This window comes from Schistocerca piceifrons, chromosome X, assembly GCF_021461385.2.
Source record: "Schistocerca piceifrons isolate TAMUIC-IGC-003096 chromosome X, iqSchPice1.1, whole genome shotgun sequence".
NCBI classification, from domain to species: Eukaryota; Metazoa; Arthropoda; class Insecta; order Orthoptera; family Acrididae; genus Schistocerca; species Schistocerca piceifrons.
Genome location: NC_060149.1, coordinates 444,598,702 through 444,623,422, shown reverse-complemented (window position 1 = coordinate 444,623,422; position 24,721 = coordinate 444,598,702). Strand labels below are relative to the sequence as shown.

General features: G+C 40.2%; 1 protein-coding gene across 1 annotated transcript in view; it reads right to left on the bottom strand.

The window, feature by feature from the left end:
* The window catches only part of LOC124722409 (Down syndrome cell adhesion molecule-like protein Dscam2), a 758,217-nt gene that overhangs the window by 281,948 nt on the left and 451,548 nt on the right, over positions 1-24,721 (bottom strand). The gene's annotated exons all lie outside the window — the stretch shown is intronic.

The following is a 24,721-nucleotide window of genomic DNA, read 5'->3' as shown; positions in this document are numbered from 1 at the left end:
CTGTGTACTGAAAACCATTAAGAGGTTTCTAAATTGACTTGAAAATCATCTTTGTTGGTTGGTAATATACTGTTTGAAAACTTGCAGCAACACTTTTGTCTTTTGTTTCTGCCAGAAAAAGGAAAAAAGTTAAAGATGCCTGACAAAAGAGCTTTCAATCACACAATGACTTTTGGAAGTGCCTTTGACAGTTTTGTAACAGTTGCTTAGTGGCATTTAAAAAAAAATGATGCACCATGAAGCAATTATCCACATGGGACAGAAATCAGTAGATGTGATGTCCATGTGAAGACAAACAAATGATTACAGTTTCACAAAAAATTGGATCATTAATTCAAGACAAGGAACTTTACAAAATGAGCAAGACAATAATGTGTTGGTCCACCTGCGGCTCTTAGTCAAGCACTTAGCATTGGTTGACACAGTTATTGGGTGCCCTCCTGAGGGATATCATGCTAAATTCTGATAAATCAGAATGTTAGATTGTCCCCATAATGCACCAAACATTCTCAGTTATGGAGAAATTTGGCAACCTTGCTGTCCAAGGTATGGTTAGGAAAGGACAAAGGCAAGCAGTAGAACTCTTCTTGTGTGTGGGCAGGTATTACCTTATTGGAATGTAATGCCAGGATGGATTGACATGAAGGACAACAAAATGGGTTGTAGAGTATCATCAATGTACCACTGTGCTGTAAGGATGCTGTGGATGACCAAAGGGGTTCTGCTACCCAAAGAAATGGCACCCCAGACCATCACTCCCACTTGTCGGGCCGTGTGGCAGGTGACAGTCAGGTTGGTATACCAAATCTGTCTGGGGCATGTCCATACAAATCTTTGCTGCTCATCACTGAAGACAATTTATTCCAGTTAAATGGATTCCAGACCAAAGACATGTCTTGGGATTCCATGGACAGCAGTGGAACACCAACCTGACTGCTGCCACCCACCATATGGCCTGACAAGCAGGAGTGATGGTCTGGGGTGCTCTTTCTTTTAATAGCAGGGTTCCTACAGTTGTCATTCACAGCATCCTTACAGTACAGTCATATGTCAACAATATTCTATACCCCATTCTGTTTCCCTTCATAACAAGCCATCCTGGGATTACATTTCAGGAAGATAATGCCCGTCCACACTTGGTGAGGGTTTCTACTGCTTGTCTTCATGCTTTCCAAACCCTGTCTTGGCCAGCAAGGTCACTGGATCTCTTCCCAATGGAGAACATTTTGAGCATTATGGATGTGACTCTCCAACCAACCCTGGATTTTGACAATCTAACATGCTAATTGGACAGAATTTGGCACAGTATCCCTCAGGAAGACATCCAGCAAATCTATCAATCAGTGCCAAGCCAAACAGTTACTTGCACAAGGACCAGAAGTGGACCAACACATTACTGATGTGCTCAATTTGTGAAGCTCTTTCTCTTCAATAAATCATCCAATTTTTCTGAAATTGTAATCATTTGTTTGTCTGTTCATGTACAGCGCATCTACTGATTTCCATCACATTTGGATAATTCCTTTGTGGTATGTCACTTTTTTTATCTTAGAGTGTATATCATGAATCCATTCAGTCATGAAAACTGTTTCTTGGTTTCATTGGCATGATAATGAAAGTTAAAATCACCAGATACTGGTACCATTTTTGTGTAAAATAGTTTGAGGCAAATCCAGCAACTGAAATTTTTTTTAAAAAAAGGACTCACTTTAATACAAAAAAAATTATTTTAATATAAAGTTCATTTTGGTTTTTGGCATTTTTTCTTTGTGATCTTGTAACACTGATTGTAAACAGGATTCAAATATCAATGGCAACTGGTTCTCTTTTAAAAATAGTACAATTATGAATGTGAAATCAGATCAACTAAATGAAGAAGACTCAGGACAGAAGGGAATATAAGTTGGAGCAAGATGTCTGAGGGTTGGGACAATGATCCAAAACTAATAACAAGAAACAAATCTTTAAAACTCAAATTGTGTTTCCTCAATATATACAGTCAACTGTTTAAGTAATGTGGTTTAATCACAGTGCCTTTTTTTGGATACCTGATTGTTCTTTGATTATGGAATGGAAGGAACAGAAGATTTCTTATCTGATTTAGTTTTGTTACAGTTCATCAGTACATAAGGGAGAGGTGCAGGATGCAGCAGTCAGTAAATATGTACACACAAACTCAATTAGTTCTCAGAATTTGTCCATATTTATAGACTTATTTCATCTCTAAGAGCTCATATCATTCTCTCTTCAATGTCAGTCCATTTAACTGTGAAAACAGAACGTATAGAGATAAAATGTATTTTAGAAACATGTAAGGTACTTATATTATACATGGAAAGATTACAAGTTTACTGATGTAAGTGTTTTACATTATTTGTTAAATTGAAAGGTAGAAGAAAACTAGCTGTTTTGATCAAACGGAAACTCAGCAAGGTGTGGCTGCAGAAGTAACCTCATTTGGTAGCTCAGAAGTAAAAATACATTCTGCAGTGTTAATGGTGCTCAATTTCAATAAAATACTTTCCATTGGGGCAATCTATCAAGTGGACAATCCTCATATTTGTGGTCCACCTACCTTCAGCTTTAGATACACTGGAGAGGGTAAAATTTTCATTCTAAAATAATGTATAGTGTGAGACCCACTCACCAAGTAACATTTAATGTGAATCTTTTAATATGTTAAACCCATCTGTGATTGAATAATAGTCATCATAATGCTGAATGATCTTTTTTTTTTTTAAAAAAAAAAAAAAAAAAAAAAAAAAAAAACCTAATTAACATTTTGAAACCTGAAACCACTTTTCAGACTACTTGTACATGTTACTGAATAATAAATGTATTAACAAGTGAAACTTATTCCTAATCTGCAGTTCTTGGAAGAAGTCATAGGAAATAATATACTTTGTAAAATAAATGACATTTTCTTCAAATAAGTTGGCTTGTGAACCTGCTGCTAATTATGGGACATAACGTCTTCCTAGTTTGACATTTCTGGACTTGTTTAGTCTCCTCCCATGACCCATAACAGAAACACTTTCACATACCCAGTAATAAGTCTTTGGCCTTTATATCATTTTAGTCTGTCATTTAGATAATCTTTCTCTTCAAAAATAAAACTTACAAACTTCTACAATTAGTAAAAATTCAGAAATAACTGACATTAGTCTTAAGCGAGCTCCCTGATCTCCCAGTCTCTCTCTCTGCTCTGATGTATGTGTGTGTGTGTGTGTGTGTGTGTGTGTGTGTATGTGTGTGTGTTTTAATCCATTTACCCCAAACCAGGATATATTAAGGGTGAATTCAATAGGATCAAGATTTTTTACTGAATCATTACCTTAAATTAGTACACAAGCATCATTTGCAAATTGAACCAATAAAGAATCGATATCTGTGAATGAGTCATTCATTGAGTCTAGAAACAGAATTGTTCTAAAATCAAGACATGAGAAATATCTCATGTTACACACCACTTAGAGTATTAATTTTCTGCATTTGAGGTGTTTTGTCTACTTGTCAAAATGAATCATGTTAGTTACTGCAGGGGGTTTTCCTGTTTAAATTCAGCTCCCTCAGCTTGACACAGTCACACTTATATGTACACTCTTCATTCAAATAATTAAAATGATTTTGCATCTCAAAATTTGTATCAAATTAGAAAGTATGCATTAATCTCCATGTGACTGATTTTATCTACAAGAGCTGAATGTTAATACAAGAATTTGAATTTTATTAAGAATTACCTCCTTCCCCCTGGCTTCACTCACATATATGTTTGACACATATACTGTGCACATCTCCTCTTCCCCCTCTGTCTGCCCACCACTTCCTCTCCCCATCTCTCTGTACATGTCATCCACTAAGCTCTGGTTTTTCACCTCCTCCTCCGCACTCTCTCTGCCTCTCCATCTCCTCCTTCCCAATCTCTCCAACCGTCTCCTCCTCTGCTTCACTTTTTTCATCTTCTATTCAACCCTCTCTCAGTGTCCATCTCCTCCTCCCCTTATATCTCTTCATCTCCTCCTCCCCCATGCTTATCCATCTCTCGCTCCTCCTCTTTCTGACTACCTCCTTCTCGCCTCTCTCTCTGTACATTTCCTCCTTCTCTCTCTCTGTCTGCCCCCTACTCACCCCTCTCGCTGCCCATGACCTCTATCCCCCCCCCCTGTTTCTATGTCCATCTTATCCTTCTCCACACTCTCTCTGTCCATCTCCTTCTCTTCCCCCTCTACTATCCATTACCTCCTCTCTCTCTCTCTCTCTCTTTCTCTCTCTCTCTCTCTCTCTGTACACCTCCTCCTTACCCTCTGACTGTCCATCATCTCCTCTGGCTCTCTGATGTCTATCTCCTCCTCTCCGCCTTACTTGGTCCACCTCTTTCTCCCCCTTTGTTTCTGTCCATCTCCTTGACACTTCTCTTGGCAAAGTCATGCCCATCCACATGTGTAGCTCCTGAAAGCCATGCTGATAATACCCACACAACATGCTCCTCTCTCTGCCCATCACCCCCACCACGTTCTATCTGACCATCTCCTTCTGTCCCACTCTCTCTGACTGTCCTCTACACTTTTAAGTCTGACATGTAGGCCACCCTGCAAGTCAGGTTGATACGGCAAGCTAATACTATACCCTGTCATGCTGGGCAGCTTACATGGCAGGGGTTAAAAAACATGTTTCTGTCCATATCTCTATTCCTACAAGAGATAGAAGGTTCCAACCCCTACTGTTTTGATAGTTGTTAAGTTTTCTGTTTATGTATCAAATTTGGTTGAAATTGACCCTGAGATTTAGGAGAAGGCACTGATGCCGGACACACACACACACACACACACACACACACACACTGTAACAAAAAAAATAGTGTACCTGGAAAGATGATGTCAGTTTTGATTCAGTGATGGCATATGCTACCTGGAGAATAGTAGATGTATTGATAATGGTTTCAACATTGTCTGCCAACACATAGTGTAGCGACACAGCTATCAGAGTGTCATCTGTGTCCACCCTGTAATAGGGAATGCTCACAGCTCATTGTGGTGCAAACATGTGAAGCAAGCAGGCAACCATGCCACAGAGATGTGATCTTGTTTTCTACACCCAAATGAGTGAATTTGAAAGGGGTCAGACTGTAGCCTTCTGAGATATGGGATGGTCCTTTCTGAGAATTGTCATGCAAGTTGGACATGCTGCATCAGTTGTGCAATTATGCTGGTATCAGTGAACCTGTAGATGAGATCCTGCACATACACACAGCACAGACACCTGCCAGGATTATTGTACAGTAAAGGCAGATGTGTATGATCATACAAAAATGGTTCAAATGGCTCTGAGCACTATGGGACTTAACTTCTGAGGTCATCAGTCCCCTAGAACTTAGAACTACTTAAACCTAACTAACCTAAGGACAACACACACATCCATGCTCGGGGCAGGATTCAAACCTGCGACCATAGCGATTGCGCGGTTCCAGACTGTAGCACCTAGAACTGCTCGGCCACAGCGGCTGGCTATGATCATACAGCTACCACAAGAGAGATAAGAGGGCTTGTGTGCCCAGATGTGTCAACATGAGTTGTTGCGAACCAGTTATTAGCAGTAGGACCATGGGCACACACACCTCTAGCCTGTCTTCCACCCACAGCACAGTATTGATGTACTTGGCTACAATGGTGCTGTCAGTGGGTCACTTGGAAGATGGAATGCACACTGTGGTCTTAAGTGACGAAAGCAGGTCCTGCCTGCAAGCGAGTGATCATTGTTTCTGCATACAGCGTAGACCTGGTGAGCGCTGTCTCATAGAATGCATTCATCCAAAACACACTGGCCCCAGCCTTATGATCTGGGATGTGATAAGCTACAACTCTTGTTCACCTTTGGTGTTTCTGCAGGGGCCACTAACCAGTGCTCAGTACATGCAGAATGTTGTTAGAGCTGTTCTTTTGTCGTTCTTACAACAGGAGGATCATTTGTTGTTTCAACAGGATAATGCTTGCATACACACTGCCTGTGAAACTCAACATGCTCTGCAAAACATGCAGCAACTTCCCTGACCTGCACAATCTCTGGACTTGTCTCCAATTAAGTACATGTGGGATCTGATGGGACAAGAAGTGACTCGTGTGACTTGTCAACCAACAGCTCTTACAGAACTACATGGCATGGCATGACGTATCTCAGGACAGTATTTGCCACCTGTATGATCAACTAGATGCCAGAGTCAGCACCTGTGTTGCCAACTGTGGAAGATACACCACATATTAATGTGGGTATTTCAGCATGGGCCAATACCTGGTACTTCAGAACTGAACCACTTGTGCTATTGATCTGTAAGTGTGATCATTTCATGTACCCCATATGCAATAAATACTGAGTGAATTGGAAACCCTGGGTGTACTATTTTTTATGCCTCTGTCAACCTTTTGTATCTTGTTACATCTTTGTCAACTGGGGTCTCAGGATGCCTCTTTCATATATTTGACTTTTATTTCTTGTTCTGTCATGAGCTGCTACACCACACTAAACCCCTTCTCCATTAAGTAGGTAGATGGAAAAGCTAGAATTAGTAACTTAGCTTCCACCACAGAGGACAATAGGAATTATTCCATTTCAATTACAAACATTCATAGCTCTGTTGCTGGAAAATCATTTGGGCTTTGCAGTTGTGTTCCAAGACATCAACATTACTCTTGCAACCTTTGATAAAACTGTCCCTATGTACTGAAAATAGACTGAGTTCTCAAATTTGTATTCAAGGGTGCATAGGTCATGAAAACTAGATTGCATATCATCTTTGGTTTGTTTGTGTATGAGTAAAAAACATATACATCTGAATGTATAAGAAGAGGGTAAGGAGTCATTCCAATCCCGGGAGCGGAAAGACTTACCTTAGGGGGAAAAAAGGACAGGTATACACTCGCACACACGCACATATCCATCCACACATACAGACACAAGTCTGCTTGTGTCTGTATGTGTGGATGGATATGTGCGTGTGTGCGAGTGTATACCTGTCCTTTTTTCCCCCTAAGGTAAGTCTTTCCGCTCCCGGGATTGGAATGACTCCTTACCCTCTCCTTTAAAACCCACTTCCTTTCGTCTTCCCCTCTCCTTACCTCTTTCCTGATGAGGCAACAGTTTGTTGCGAAAGCTTGAATTTTGTGTGTGTGTTTGTGTTTGTTTGTGTGTCTATCGACCTGCCAGCGCTTTTGTTCGGTAAGTCACCTCATCTTTGTTTTTATATATAATTTTTCCCACGTGGAATGTTTCCTTCCATTATATTGAATGTATAAGAATGTTTATATCTTTGTATAACATTCATGAAGATTTGATAGTGAGCAAGTTTGTGTCAACTTAAGTTATTTACAGATGGTACAGTTTGGCAATGAATGAAGATATTATACACTAAGTGGCAAGAAGTCATCTACTAAAGCATCTCCTGATATAAATTTGTTCCTGACAAATAAAATTCAAATTGGCATTGATCTGTTTCACAGTAAGCTATCAACTGTCCTACATGGCCCTGCAGAAGTGACTTCAAGGCCTTCAAACACTTGTGGCTGTTCTTTGCAGATGTTATAGTGTGTGGAAAGAATGTCTCATCAATACTGAAGAACCACCCTAGATGCTGTTGGCCTAGGAAACCCGATTCTTTGTGAAATCTCTGACATGCACGTGGCAATGACTACTATCTCCCACTCAGAATCACCTAATTCACAACATGATGGAACATTCACTGCATACCTGTGTGCAACAAACTGCTCAGATACTGTGTCTGCACTCAATCCATATGCTGCATCTAGTTACAACATTCTGGAGTCATACACTGCATTTCTTCAAATGACACATCACTTCCAATGATTTTTGGTCACCCACATTAATCTTTAACCTTAATGACAATCATTTTGTCTCCAAATGCTACACTGAATGTATCACACATGTAATAAGATCATTCCCTATGTGCCGTATGACTGTGTTGTGTGAATGTTACCTAAGTAAGTCAGAGGAATTTTGCTTTGTTAAGCACTTTTAGGGCACGTCTGGTCTGAAAATGAATGACCACATTCAAAACTAGTCACCAGTATCAATTACATGCATCTATGAAAGAACTTTTAATAAAGAATTATCAAATCTTAAGTGCCTGGTCCTTCCCCAACAAAATGTTGAAACTACATAAAAATGCAGTTCCATCAGTTGCACATGTATGTATGTTTATAAAAATAATGTTCTTTATCTCTGCATAAATAAAAAGTCTTCCACTTTTTCATACAGAGAAGAACTGTTCACATCAATGGTCAAATTTCTATCTGTGACTCATAATCGCTGCTGTATGGTGAGTAGCAACTATCCTTTTCATAATACTGTGTTGTCATTATTACATCATAGCATTTGGATGTGTCACACTGATGGCTTACAAAAAATATGATAAGTCTGTATATGCAGTGAGTACACAGATAGATATTTATTTGTTATAAGGGCATGATACAGGTTTCCCTGTATCTCAGATCAATTATCAGTCTAATCAGATTTTGTAGTACAAGTATTGTGTTCAAGTGCACACCCATACAGCTCTATCCTGTAACTTATAAATGGGAAAACTGTCTCATAGTACATTGTATTTAGTGTTTTATTACACACATATTTGCACAGTTGGTGAAGCAAATACAATATACTGCTTATTTTCCTGCATATGTAGTTAACATAGAGTTCCCACTGAAGATAGCCATCCAAGTGCAGACCAGGAAATTTGCAGTCTTCACTGCCTGTATACAAAATTCCACAAATAACACCTGCACATCTGTGGCATGAGTTTCCTGCTGTGAACTATGATTTTTGCTTTTGGACTTTGGCTACTAAAATATGCTCTAAGACAAAGGAGTCATGCAAAGTGACCACAAATTGATATTCATATAGGTATTGATGGAAAACACAAAATTATAAACTTTGGTGGTTGATGAATGAATGTGTGATACTGCACATGTAGCTGACAAGGATAGTAAAGAGGGGACATGTTGACAGCATGTTGATGCATTACGGGCAGGACCATTGAACCAGCTCTACATTTTGACAATATAACTATCAGTCAATGCAAAGCTGAATAACTGCTTGGATAAGGGCCAGAGCCAGCTGCGGTGGTGGAGCGGTTCTTGGCACTTCAGTCCAGAACCGCGCAACTGCTATGGTCGCAGGTTTGAATCCTGCCTCGGGCATGGATGTGTGTGATGTCCTTAGGTTAGTTAGATTTAAGTAGTTCTAGGGGACTGATGACCTAAGATGTTAAGTCCCATAGTGCTCAGAGCCATTTGAACCATTTAAGGGCCAGAGGTGGACCAACGCATTTTTGACTTACTCAATTTTTTGGGCTCTTTTTCCTGAATTAAACATCAAGTTTTTATGAAATTGTAATTATTTATTTGTCTGTATATTTACATCACATCTACCAGTTTCTGCCCTATTCAGATAACTCCTTCATGGTGCATCACCCCCGACTTTTTTTCTTTTTCTTTTTTTTTCTTAGAGTGTATTTAATCACCTCAGACAACCCACATGTTGAAAAAAATGTTGCATTACTGTTTCAGTCATAGACCGAATATGGATTTTTCTCACCCCATTTTGATAATTTATATTTGTGCATTGTTTATGCTTTTTTAGGTAAGTAGATAGGAGTTCAAGAGGTGTGTTGGTGAAATTGGATGCCCTCAGTTTCTTCATCAGAAGTGCATGTTGACCATTCAAAAACCTGTATGGGATCTAAAAGTATGCCTGCAGTATGCTTTCCTTCATCTAAATGACTGTAGACTTGGTGAAAATATTCTGTGACAGCTCTTGAGGTATCGTGATCTTTTTGAAATCCATGTTGGGTTTCTGCGAGGAGACTGTTTATCATGAGAATGGCACTGTTATGTTACAGAATAGAAATGCAGAAGAAATTACAATTTTTCTGAAGTTCACACTAGCACATCCATAGGCATCACCAGGCAGAAGTGGTGTCACAGCTATTCAGCAGAAAGGAACAATCAAAACCATGTCAGTCAATAAACAAGCAAAGGTTGGTGCAGTGACACCAAATGCCAAGCAAGTTACACATTCAGCAGAACATCCACTGAGGAAGTAAGAGACATATATTCATTAGTTCTTATTATGCTAAGCAACAAGCAATGTGTAAGATTCAAGAACATCTATCAGAGACTTGAGAGCGCAATTAAGAGCCTGCAACGAATTGTTAAGAAAACACAATGGAACGAGGACTGCTGACAATTAGAAAAAAACAGGCCACATTCAATCATAACAAATAGAGCCTCACATCACTGCCTCCCCATAAATACCCAGTTCTCCAGCCCTGAGTTGTGCGAGATAGCCATGTGGTCTCAGGTGCCTTGCAACGGTTCATGCGGCTACCCACATCGGAGATTCGAGTCCTCCCTCGGGCATGGGTGTGTGTTTATGTGTTGTTCTTAGCCTAAGTTAGTTCAGGTTAGATTAAGTAGTATGTAAGCCTAGGGACCGATGACCTTCGCAGTTTGGTCCCATAGGAAATTACCACAAATTTCCATTTTCCAGCTCAGAATTCAGTTGGTAATTGGAATCGATGGTGTTCATACCAGAGCATTTGATTCAATGATTATTGTGGTGTAGTGACATCCATGTATTAGATGTTCCAGCACTTCTCATGAACACCCTGCTTGCCATTCCTGAGACGACAGCGAACAAGTAACCACGACATGCCATTCGTGGGACTTGGCAATGGTCACCTACCACATCACTGATGGGGGGGACAGAGGGTCTTCCATCACTAGTACATCTCAGGGTGCTTTTCACACTAACATCACTGTCGCTACTGGGTGAGATGGCTCTCCAGTGCCTCTGTTCCTGATTGACATGGCAAGAGCTCAGGGCCTTCTTATCCAGTGGGGCCAGGATCAGCTGACTACATGTCTTCTGACAACATGGTACATCCAGTTGGGACATGGCAGGTCATCATTTTCTGAAGTGGGGTTGAGGACGTTCTAACCCAGTGTGAGGCCATACTCTCGCACCATGGCTTCACCTGGTAGGTGGTAGCCCAACAGACTTCAACTGAATTACTGGAACAGTGGTCTCACTGACCAGAAACACCAACCTGACAATAGGTGTCAGCAGAATTTCTCTGTGTCACTGACACGAGGTGTCAGCCGAGGCTGAAAAGAAGACAAGAAACTTTAAATCTGAATGAATAATTAATACCTTGGTAATCTTGCTTTATTAGCATCAAAGAGGTGCTTACAGGATCCACAACACAATTCTGATAATGTAGAGGTGTCTCCACTTGGCATCACTATAATTTGGGGCCAGAAATGGTTCTTTGGTGACTTCAACATGGCACTGATGTCCTGGAGGGACTGACAAAACAGGAGATGATGTTGCAGCATCAGTTACAGCCATCTAATGTCTCATTATGTCTCAAATGGTGTCCAAATGCCTCAGCTATGACAGCATTGCAGTGATTTCAAAGAGTATTATCTGCTGGCCTATTTCATTCTTTCTTTTTTTATGGTCAGGATAGGACATAGAGATTGGCATTCAACATGGAAAGTGACTTTTGTCAAATCTGAGGAGCCTGTAGATCTGTCACAGTTTTGAGAGAATTTTAAGGAAAATTATTTGGTACCTATGAGGTGTGACAGCTGTAATTTAATGGGATATAGTGTACCATGTAGTGGAATGGTACCAGTAACTTGCACCATTTGTAGGCATTATGATTATGCAGCATACAATAGTAGTGACTGTCGCTGGGCAATGATCAGATGCTAAAGATTAGTTAAGATTAGCTGTTTATGTTTTCAGCTGCTAACAGAAGAGGCAAAGGCTGCCAGTCATGCTCGCAAGATGAAAACAGAGCTGACCATTTGCATCACAATCGACAGGACTAATTGTGGACCTCTGGTACAGAGCCAAGTGAAGGGTCTGAATCAGAGGCTCAGATGGTTCTGCGACTGTGTAGGGTACAGATTCCTTGACTTACGCCAAAGGGTGGTTGGGTTTCGGGTTCCGCTGTGTAGGTCAGGTGTCCACTATATGCAGGAAGCAGCTACATGGATAGCAGGGGCTGTGTGGCATGGACTGGGTTTTTTTTAGGTTATAGGGTCTCGGGAAAACACAAGAAGGGCTTCAGCCACAAAGGGTGCAGGGCCAAACACAGGAAGAACATAGGTACAGGAAACATCAGTATAACAGTTGTAAATTGTCGTAGTTGTGTTGGGAAAGTTCCAGAGCTCCAAGCACTAATAGAAAGCACTGATGCTCAAGTCGTTATAGGCACTGAAAGCTGGCTAAAGCTGGAGATAAGCTCAGCTGAAATTTTTGTGAAGCACCTAATGGTGTTCCGAAAGGATAGGCTAAACACAATTGGCGATGGTGTGTTTGTTGCTGTTAGAAGTAGTTCATCTTGTCGCGAAATTGAAATAGATAGTTCCTGTGAGTTGGTATGGGCAGAGGTCATCGTTGGCTACTGGAATAAAACAATAATTGGATCCTTTTACCAATCTCCCAATTCAGATGATACTGTTGCTGAAAGGTTAAAAAAAATTTGAGTTTGATTTCAAAGACGTACCTCAATCATACAATTATAGTTGGTGGTGACTTAAATTTACCCTCGATATGTTGGCAAAAACACATGTTTAATTCTGAAGGTATGCATAAAACATCATCCAAAAGTGTGCTAAATGCATTCTCTGAAAATTATTTCAAGCAGTTAGTTCATGAGCCCACGCAAATAGTAAATGGTTGTGAAAACACACTTGGCTTCTTAGCAACAAATAACCATGAGTTAATAAGAAGCATCAAAATGTATACAAGGATTAGTGAACACAGGGTTGTTGTAGCAATATTGATTATTGTAACCCCCAAGTCCTCCAAAAATAAATGAAAAATATACCTATTCAAAAAAGCAGATAAAAATTTCACTTGACACCTTCCTGAGAGACAATCTCCACCTCTTCCAAATTAATGATATGAATGGAGACCAGATGTGGCTTGAATTTAGATAAATAGTTTCAGCAGCAATTGAGAGATTTATACCAAATAAATTAACAAACAACGGAGCTGATCCTCCTTGGTATACAAAACGGGTCAGAACACTGTTGCAGAGACAATGAAACAAACATGACAAATTTAAACAGACACAAAATCCCCAAGATTGGTGACCTTTTACAGAAGCTCAAAATTTACCATGGACTTCAATGCAAGGTGCTTATAACAAGTTCCACAATGAAACTTTGTCTCAAAACCTGACAGAAAATCAAAAGAGATTCTGGTCATATGTGAAGAATTTAGCAGCAAGAAACAATCATTGCCTTCTCTGCACGATAGCAATGGAGACACTATCGAAGATAATGCTGCCAAAGCAGAGTTACTAAACACAGCCTTCCAAAATGCCTTCACAAAGGAAGATGAAGTAAATATTCCAGAATTCGAATCAATAACAGCTGCCAACATGAGAAAAGTAGAAGTAAGTATTCTCGGAGTAGTGAAGCAACTTAAATCACTTCATAAAAGCAAGTCTTCTGGTCCAGACTGTATACCAGTTAGGTTCCTTTCAGAGTATGCTGATGCATTAGCTCCATACTTGACAATCATATACAACCATTCGCTTGATGAAAGATCTGTACCCAAAGACTGGAAAGTTGCACAGGTCACACCAATATTCAAGAAAGATAGTAGGAGTAATCCACTTAATTACAGGCCCATATCATTAACGTCGATATGCAGCAGGATTCTGGAACATACATTGTGTTTGAACAATATGAATTACATCAAAGAAAATGGTCTATTGACACACATTCAACATGGGTTTAGAAAACATCGTTCTTGCGAAACACAACTGACTCTTTATTCACATGAAATGTTGAGTGCTATCGACAAGGGATTTCACATTGATTTCATATTTCTGGATTTCCAGAAGGCTTTTGACACTGTACCAGACAAGCGGCTTATAGTGAAATTGCTTGCTTATGGAATATCATCTCAGTTATGTGACTGGATTTGTGACTTCCTGTCAGAGAGGTCACAGTTCATAGTAATTGATGTACAATTATCGAGTAAAACAGATGTGATTTTTTATGTTCCCCAAGGTAGTGTTATAGGCCCTTTGCTGTTCATGATTTATATAAACAATTTGGGAGAAAATCTGAGCAGCCATCTTTGGTTGTTTGCAGATGATGCTATCATTTATCAACTAATAAAGTCATCAGAAGATCAAAACAAACTCAAAACAATTTAGAAAAGATATCTTAATGGTGCGAAAATTGGCAGTTGACCCTAAGTAACTAAAAGTGTGAGGTCATCCACATGAATGCTACAAGCCTTTTGTTATACTTCTGTTACACGATAAACCAGTCAAATATAAAGGCCTTAAATTCAACTACATATCTAGGAATTACAATTATGAACAACTAAAATTGGAAAGAACACATAGAAAATGTTGTGGGGAAGGCTAACCAAAGACTGTGTTTTATTGGCAGGACACTTAGAAAATGTAACAGATCTACTATGGAGACTGTCTACACTATGCTTGTTGGTCCTCTTTTAGAATACTACTGCACAGTGTGGGATACTTACCAGATAGGACTGACAGAGTACATCGAAAAAGTTCAAAGAAGTGCAGCATGTTTTGTATTATCGCGAAATATGGGAGAGAGTGTCACTGAAATGATACAGGATTTGGGCTGGACATCATTAAGAGAAAGATGTTTTTTGTTGTTACAGAATCTTCTCACAAAATTCCAGTCACCAACTTTCTCCTCCGAATGTGAAAATATTTTGTTGACACTGACCTACATAGGGAGAAATGATCACCACAATAAAATAAGGAAAATCAGAGCTCGTATAGAAAGATATAGATGCTTGTTCTTTTCACACACTATATGAGATTGGAATAATAGAGAATTGTGAAAGCGGTTCAATGAACCCTCTGCCAGGCACTTAAAATGTGATTTGCAGAGTACCCATGTAGATGTAGATTATACGAGGGCCGTTCAGAAAGTAACCTCCGGTTGATTTAAAAAAATACACCAAGTTAAATAAAAATATTTTAATATATACATCTTACAACTACATCTTTGCACTATTTTTCTACATAGTGTCCATAGCGATGGAGGCACTTATCGTATCTCGTCACAAGCTTTGAAATTCCTTCTGCATAAAAATCACCCGCTTGTGCCTGGAGCCAGCCTGTGACCGCATCTTTGAGCTCTTCATCGTCATCAAACCGCTGTGACCCGAGCCATTTCTTCAAATGCATGAAGAGGTGATAATCACTTGGCGCCAGGTCTGGGCTGTAAGGTGGATGGTTGATAACGTCCCACTTGAAGGACTCAAGAAGGGCCGTTGTTCTGCGAGCAGAGTGAGGACGGGCGTTATCGTGCAAAAAAACCATACCGGAAGTCAGCATACCACGGCGTTTGTTCTGTATAGCCCGTCGTAACTTTTTTATTGTTTCACAGTACACGTCTTGATTAATGGTCGTACCATGTTCCATGAATTCAACCAACAACACCCCTTTGGCATCCCAAAAAACCGTTGCCATCAGTTTTCTGGCAGAAAAATCTTGCGAGGCTTTTCTTGGTTTGGTAGGCGAATTTGAATGTGCCCACATCTTTGATTGTTCTTTTGTCTCAGGGTTCACGTACTTAATCCAGGTTTCGTCACCGGTCACGATTCTGTTTAACAATGGTTCTCCTTCGTCCTCATAACATGACAGAAAGTCTAATGCAGAGGCCATTCTTTGAGTTTTGTGGTGGTCGGTAAGAATTTTGGGCACCCATCGTGCACAGAACTTACGGTAACCCAATCTTGCTGTCACTATCTCGTACAAGAGAGTCTTAGAAATCTGTGGAAAACCAGTAGACAACTCCGACATTGAGAAACGTCGATTTTCACGAACTTTTGCATCAACTGTCTGAACGAGTTCGTCAGTCACCAATGATGGTCTACCACTCCTCTCTTCATCATGAACGTTTTCTCGTCCACTTTTAAATAAACGTACCCATTCACGGACAACTCCTTCACTCATAACTCTTGGTCCATACACGGCACAAAGCTCATGATGAATAGCTGCTGCAGAATATCCTTTGGCTGTAAAAAGCCTTATGACAGCACGCACTTCACATTTGGCGGGGTTTTCTATTGCAGCACACATTTCAAACTGCCACAAAAACTAAACTAGCGCAGGTACGACGTTCACTCGACCACGGCTTGATGCCGACTGACCTGTTGAGTGCGTGAACGCACAGATGGCGTCGCTACTCCCCCACAACCCGCACTGTGACCAATCGGAGGTTACTTTCTGAACCGCCCTCGTATATGTTGAGTTTTGCTGTTGCTTTTAAAAGAGAAAGTGTTTCATTTGTATTAGTCATGTAAATGAAAAAGTAGTAATAAATTGCTAAAAGATGCTGAAAACACATTGAGGTAACATGAGTGATGCTGTAGCTGCCCTGATGAAGTAGGTATCAAAATTACAGAAATCGTATAATGAAGAGTTAAGTAAGCAACTAGAAGCTTTACAAGCCACGCAACGCTCACAGTCATGTTCAGATGGGTTAAGGCTGTAGTACATGTATCCTCCTACGCTATAGAACATTCAGTGGCTAATCTAATAATGCCCTTCTTCAGTAAAACAACGGAGGACATGACAGTATTCATAAATGATGTTTTAGCCACAGCTAAACTGAGTAATTGGTCAGGTGAAACAGCTGTGTTGATGGCCAGTCTATGTCTAATAGGTGAGGCTAAAACTTATGTGATGTGTCACAAGATACTTAGGAAAGTAAAAAATTTGATGATGATGATGATGATGATGACAATGATTGGTTTGTGGGGTGCTCAACTGCACAGTCATCATCGCCCCTACAAACTCCCAATTTGTACACAGTCCAGCCGAGCTACTTTCACAAATGATGATGAAATGATGAGGACAACACACAATTCGAACAATTAGCAGAGGGCTTGCAACAAAGGTACCATAAACAGAACAGTACTAAATATTTCAGAGAGATGTTGAGTAGGTTAGTGCAGAAAGCCAATTGAGGTAACATGAGTTGAAGCCTTCTCTGACAGAATTCAAAAAGTGAATGCATAAGTATACGAGTTGACACAAAATCCAGAAGCAGATCAAGTCATACTCATGGAAGTGGAAAATAAGGTTCGAGACATCCTTCTATGGGGAGTCCTTGTGGAATTTTCACAGAGCTCATATGGAAAATCCTGATGATTTAGTTGTAGTGCTTCGCATTGCTATGCACTTGCAGGAAACTGACTTTACTACAAAAATATGCAGTGATTGACAGATCTTTGTTTCTGAACAAGAACATTATTGGTGTGGAAAGAAGGGACATTTGAAGGCACAATGTCGCCGGTCATAGTGTTATAGTTGTGTACATTTTGGTCACAAGGTAAATGAATGTAGAAGGAAGGAAAAAAGTAAATGAAATAAACATAAGCAGGTGTTAAATGTAAATGGGAATGTCTGTTCCATTAGGAAACATCCCCAGTAAATCACAGTAGTGCAGACTGGTACGCAGAGATGGACTGCTACTTGATGGGCTTAGTACAGGGCAGGGAACATAAAGTTCTGGCCAATACTGGTGCTCATGAGTCCGTCATTAGTCTGAAGCTTGTGGGCAAGAGGTTATGTAGAATCGGAAATAATGATGTGGAGTCATGGGGGACAACACAGCTCAATTTTAAATTAGGAAGTATAGGGTTTTGTGAGCACATGGAAGTATTGCCACCAGTGGGACATGGATGTTTCATGATTTTCAGAATTGGCTTCCTAGATAGGCAACATGCCAAAATTGATCTTTGGCAGCATACAGTTGAACTTAGTGGAAATTTATTTCCAATGGGTGCAGCTGCTGCCAGTGTTTCTACATTGCAAGGTACAGCAATCACAAAGGTGTCACCAACTGAACTTTGAGAATGTGCATTAAGGATAAGTTTGCATGACAAAGTACCAGCAGATGCAGAGACATTGATTTGGCTAACGATGGATATCAACATACCACAATGAGTATTGTGTATGCTTGATCCATTGCAGTACAGTCAAGCATTAGATGAGAAGTGTTATTTTATACATGGTAGTGAAGTGTGGATAAGCAAAGTAAATGGTAAATTATTGGTTTTGGTAAGCCTGGATAATTTTGGATGGAAGATGTGAGTACCCCTAAAGGCTTAATAGTAGCAAATTCAGAGGTAATTGATGAGGATGATATTGATAGATCAACAGATGAGCAAAGCCTCAAGCAAACCATCAATGCATCTGCTCTATGTGCTGAAATTTGTCACTTGAAAGATTGTGAATGGGAAGCCATGGAAACATTGTCGTTCAAATACTCAGACCTGTTCAACTCAGATTGTTCACTGCCAGCAACACCCATAACACAACACTGCATTCCAGCAAATGATAATACACCGGTCTATAACAAATTATACATATTTGGCCAGAAATGTACAAAGAAGGAAGTAGATTACAGCCAAGCTAGTTGCAGGTGAGTGTGGTTCTTAAGCATTACAAAATACAGCACAGTCATCACGTATTGTGAGGTGAGCCAGCAAGGCAATGTGGGGAAATTGCTGACACAGCAGCACCTAAGTGGAACTCTGGAAGTGTTTAATGTATATGCTGCAAGGCATGGCAAAGCCCAAGCAAACACAGCCCATGATCATATAAATACCCAGCCACTTTTGCACTGAAATATTCTTGTATTAGTACTGCAGTACTACCTCCATGGGGCTGAGACACTTGGGGAACCATTAAAAATGATGTACAAGGTCCACAGTTTGACCTCGGACCAGGTCAGCCTGTCCTGAGACAAAAGGCACAGAGACATCGCAGGACCCACTGCATCCTGAGACATAGCATGCCACAGGGCTCCTATGCCAGGTCATGGCTGTTCCAGCGCTGGAGACATCAGCCATGCCTCAGCTGTGGAGCTGGAGGACACTGTTGACAGAAGAAGTGGTGTTATGCCACTGCTCAATTATGGCATGCTCTGTAAGCATTGTGGGACATCACACAGACACACACAAAGGAGGTAACTGCATCATCAGCCACTCTCCTGCTGTTTTACATGTATCCCACTGGAGAGCCGCAATAAAAGAATTTGAAAGCACAAAAAAAATATACTGCATACTGCCCTGTGGGTATATGGATAGGCAGTGCCAAAAGTCCAAATGTTTAATGATTAGATGTAAGATCTAACTTAATATACATTATTTTGTCTGTCTTGTAAGTACTGGTGTTTCAAAAGAAGTGTCAGGAAGAACAAGGCTTCTGCTCAGTCAGGGACACAAGGTGTGTCAGGACTGGAGGCAGTTCACATATTACTGGAAAAGGTAGCACAGTTGACAGAAAATAGTGTGGAGTTATGTGGTCTACAGAGGCTGTCAAGGGAGCTAGAATGTTTGAGGAATTTAAGAAGGGGTTAGTTCAGAGATGTATGGAGTAGAATAGTACCAGACATTTTAGAGAACAATTGGGCATGGTAATGAAGAAGCATGCAGAGTCAGTGGAAGAATTTGCAAACAGAATAAGAAAGAGTTGGGATGGAATACTGTGGTAAATGAGGTGATTTTACGAGAGGTGGAGCAGAGGGCATCTGACACATTTTTAAGAGGATTACCTTCAGAGATGTGATGAGTGTGGAGAGGGGGTCTGACTGATTTGTGCAGAGCTGTCAGAATGACAATAGAATCTGAAGAAACTGACATGTCAGCCAGAGTGCAGGTTAGATGAACAGTGTTCTCCATGAATATAATATGTTACAGGTGTGGGAAAATGGGGCATGTGAGCAGGCAATGTCACCAGCCTCTGGACAAAGGCAGTAGAGGCAGAGGTCACAGTAGTTTCAGAGGTAGGAGACCAGAAAGAACCAGGTATTAAATGCCAAAGGGAGCCTGGCATCCACCTATGGTCATTCCCAGTAAGATTAGATGCTACAGAGTCATATGCAGAGGTGGATTCTGTGGTCAGAGGAATGGCTGAAGAAAGGAATTGCAGGACACTGTTGGACATAGGGGCACATATGCCAGTTCCCAGTGGTGATCTGATGGAACATATACAATGGAACCCATCAAAATATAGGTTACATGAAGTGGGTGATAAAGATTCACACTGTTGGGATCAGTGGACATAGATTTTTGCCTGGGTACAGATAAGTACAAGCAATGTGTAGAGACTGTGCCACTTGTGAGTGAGTGCTATGACATGATTCTGGGATTGTATTTCTTGTATAAATGTTGTGCCAAAATTTATGGTTGTAAAATGGCATCATCATTTGACATGTTCAAATCCAAGAACAAGGAGACAGGAGTATTGGTTAAGGAGTTTGCAAAGGTGATAAGAGAAATTTGGAACATGGTGCATAGGGCAAATACATGGGCACTGGAAAAGTAAGAGGAGGTAATGAGCCATAGAACAAGAATGCCACAACAGAAGGTTGGCAAATGGGTGATGTAATCAATTTCATACACTCCAAAGTGGAAGACAAAGAAATTTGAAGTGTCAAGGGCAATATCAAGTTGCGGAAACTACGACACCAGTGAATAGCAAGACTCATTTGCCAACAAGAACAACTATAGTACACATTGAACGTTTGAAACCTTTTCAAGTGAGTCCAGAGGTTATCCCTGGAACTAGCGAGGCACCCAGAAAGGAAAACTGGAAAAGAATGTGCAGGGGAGCAAATGAGAGGTTGTAGGTGAAACAGCAATGGGAAATAAATATGGGTTAAGACCTAGGAGACAAGAATAAGTGAATGTTTTTTGTATGTTAGATATAGGTGTAGAATAATATTTAGTACATGTGAAATGAGCTGCTGCAGGGCAGTAGAAAACTTCAGGGGGAGGAAAGGATAATACGTATCCCTGTCCTCAGGTGAGATACGACAGGGGACAAGGTTATATGGGTTATAACCAGATTACTGGTCACTGGAGTGGAGGCATTACAGAACCAGCAATGGGAGCACAGGTGGTATTTAATGCATGGGAGATATGGAATGAGGTAAGATGGCTAGAAGAAGCCTTTGATAATTTTTGACTGGGAGCAGAGAATCATGGGATACTTAAAGGGGTTGCTGGGGTGTGTAGGAGAGTACATGGGAATTAGGAGAAATTAAGGGATGAGATGACACAGGTTCTGGGGATTATATCACATATGGAAAGGAGCAGAGGCTGGATCTATGTGGGAGCCCAATTTATGAAAACTCCGTTTGGGACAGCTGATGAGGCGGACATTAGGAGACTGAATGACACAATAGAAGTAATACAACAATGATTGAAAGGAAACAGGGCAGACAGTGAATGGCACACAATGAAAAACGTGACTTTAGAGAAAGATATGTTGAACAATACTTGATTACTAGGCCAGCTGACTGGGGAAGATGAGCTGTGTCAAAAGTTGGGAAGAATCAGTGAATTAGAACATTAAGCAGTTGCAAGCTGAAGTAGACATACTGGACAAGGAAGGAGTGGTAACATTATGGTTGCGGTCCTCAAAAGACAGCATGAGAGAAACACAAAGAGAGGTAGCAGAGCTATGGGAAGCTATGCAGCAAGACATCAGTCGTGCCTCAGTTGCCACTGCCTCAGCCACTGAGCCCGGAGGACATTACTGATGGAAGCAGTCATGTTACGCCAATTCTTGGTCATGCCAAGTTCTGTCAGCATTGCAGGGCATCATGCACACACACTAAGAAGACAACTGGGTGCCTCAGTCACATTGCCACTGTTTGAAATGTATCTCGGTGGACAGCTGGAATAAAGAAATTTGAAAGCACAAAACAAATCTACTGACTCCAGTGCTATTTCATGAAATAGCAAAGCACCTACAACTGCCAGTAGATGAATTTATAGGTCAACATGTAACTGGAAGCATTATTGAATGTAGTGATAGTCTCTTGGCAGGTAATACTGTCATTGTGCTAAAAAAGTCATTAGATGGGACCAGGAAGTGAAGATTCTACTGTGACTACCATTTTTTAAATTCACACACTATAACAGATGTATATCCAGTCTTAAACATCACTAAAACATTAGAGAACTTGGGACAATGCAAATATTTCTCAACAATGGCTGCTAGAAGTGGTTACCACCAACCTGAAGTATGTCCAGGAGACAGGCCTAAAACAGCATTCACTGTAACATCTGGCCATTATCAATATCACAGGATGCCATCTGGATTAAAAAGTGCTTTTGTTATATTCCAATGCTTGTGGATGGAGTACTTCACAGGTTGGAACCAAAGATCTGTATGGTGTATCTTGATTATATAATGGTTTATTCAAGAAATTTAGAGCACCATATTAAACACTTTGATAAAGTGTTCTGCAGACTGAGAACAGCATATCTCACACCTAGCATAGGGAAGTGTTATTTTACTCAAACAAAAGTTAATTACCTTGGTCATGTTATCAGTCAAGAGAGAGTGAGGGTGGATCCTTGTCTCATGTTAGCTAAGCTTGATTTTGCCACACCACAGAGAACAAAACAGTTGCAGTCATTTCTTAGTTTATATAGCTATTGTCATAAATATGTAAAGGGACTTGTTGATACTGCACAACCATTGGCTTGGTTACTTCAGAACGGAGTTAAGTTTCAGTGGACAGCATAATGTCAGGAACCATTTCAGAAATTGAAGGAAAAACTTATATCAGATCCTGTATTAGTATCCCCTGATAACAAGAGGGGATTCATACTTTCCTATGACGCTAGTAAAAGTGTGTTAGGCTGTATTCGGAGTCAGGATTACAACAGAAATGAATGCCCAGTGGCATGTGTGGCTAGACATATTGACAGTAATACATGGAATTTCTTATTTTTGTTGTTATTTGTGTTGTCAGAAATTTGAAGTGATAACTGATCATGCATTCTTGAAGTTGTTGTTTGGGCTAAAAGACCTTTTGAGTCAGCTAACAAGATGGGCACTCAAACTAAGAGAGTTTGATTATGAAGTGGTTCACAAGTCAGGAGTAAATCATACAAACACAGAAACTCTAAGTACAAAAGTAACAGCATTACAGGCATTAGGTAGGACCAAACCAGAATGGAAAAAGGCACAGACAGCAAACAGTGAATGCCAAATATTTAAAACATAATCTCAGTTCATAACACATGTGGGTGTAATGTGGGGATCTACAAAGTGTGGTCCAAGCACTGTTGTTCCTACAACACTCATAATGGAAGTGTTATGACAGGCACATGACCATGTATTATCAGGTCATGGAGGTAGAAGGGCAACTGATAAACAAGTTACAGAATTTTTTTGTGGAAGAACACTGTCGTGATGTAGAGCAGTTATCAAAAACTGCATTCTGTGTGCTAAATGAGAACATTTAAGTCATTAGAAAATACAGTTACAGAGATTATCAGAAGCTGGAAAACTGTTTCAGTGGTAGGAGGTGATGTGTTAGGACCTTCAAATAGCACTCCAGCTGGTAACAGATATGTACTCATGAAGACAGGTCATTTTTCAAGATATCTAGTAATGACTGCAGTTTCAGATCATAAAGCTAGTACCATCATACAGGCAATGGCAAACACCTGCTTACTACAGTTTGGTGTACAAGAGAGCACAATCATGGACCAAGAGACTAACCTTGTGTCTGATTTAATGAAACAGCTATGCCCTTTACTGTGAATCAAGAAATTATGTTCCAATCCATTCCATCTGCAAACAAATGAACAAACAGATAAAGTTCACTGCACAATATCTAAAATGCTAAGCCATTACATAAATAGCTATGTAACATATGGACTGGGATAGCTATTTAAGTTTTGTAGTCAGTGTGCATAGTTCAAAAGTTCACACAGTAACAGGTTTTTTCACCATGTGAGGTAGTGTATTGGCAGAAAATGCCATCACCTTTTGATGTGATTCATCCAAATTTAGGGACACAAGGTGAACTGGTAAAACAATTTGTTGAGCAGTTAAGAAAAGTCTGGCAAAGCGTAAATTGTGTCAAAACTAAAGCTTTGGAAAATCAAGAATGTGCTGGACAATGTGCAAGTAAACTACTGCATCATAGGATAGGGCAATGGATGCTGCTAGCAAACCCTTATACCCAAAAGGGCAAAACAAAAAAAGTTCTTACTGAAGTGTCAGGGTCCATACCAGGTCATCAAAGTTACTTCATCAGTAATGTAAAACAACAACTATTGACTAAGACATCTGCAGTCCATGTCATTAGAGTGAAACCATTTAAAAGCGTGACTGCCGCATTACCACAGTTTCCTTTACCAGAACCAGAAAAGGAGAATTTGCCTTAGAAAGGAAAAGATACACACAATGTACCACATGAACTTGGATGTGGGGGAAAGTAGGGTCAATCTACACATTTTATACTTTAGGTGTAGGTGGGTTATGATGGGCTATATGTTAGGAAACTTCGGTTAACATTATTTTTCATTTGCTTATCTTTGATTCTGTAGATATATACTGATCCAAAGGACTGCAGGGATTCATGGAAATTTGTTTTTCTTAAGTATGGTACCAATGATGAGGTCCAGAAGGATTATCTTGGGCATAATATTACTACACTTTTACAGTGGAGGTACAATTCGAAACCAGCCTCTGAACACTGGAATTTCTTTCTTGTGACAACCAGATGAAGCTACTCACAAATTATGAAGTGTTATTAGTCTCAGAATGAAAAGAAGCTCATGTACTCACGTCCACAGCATATCTAACCAACTG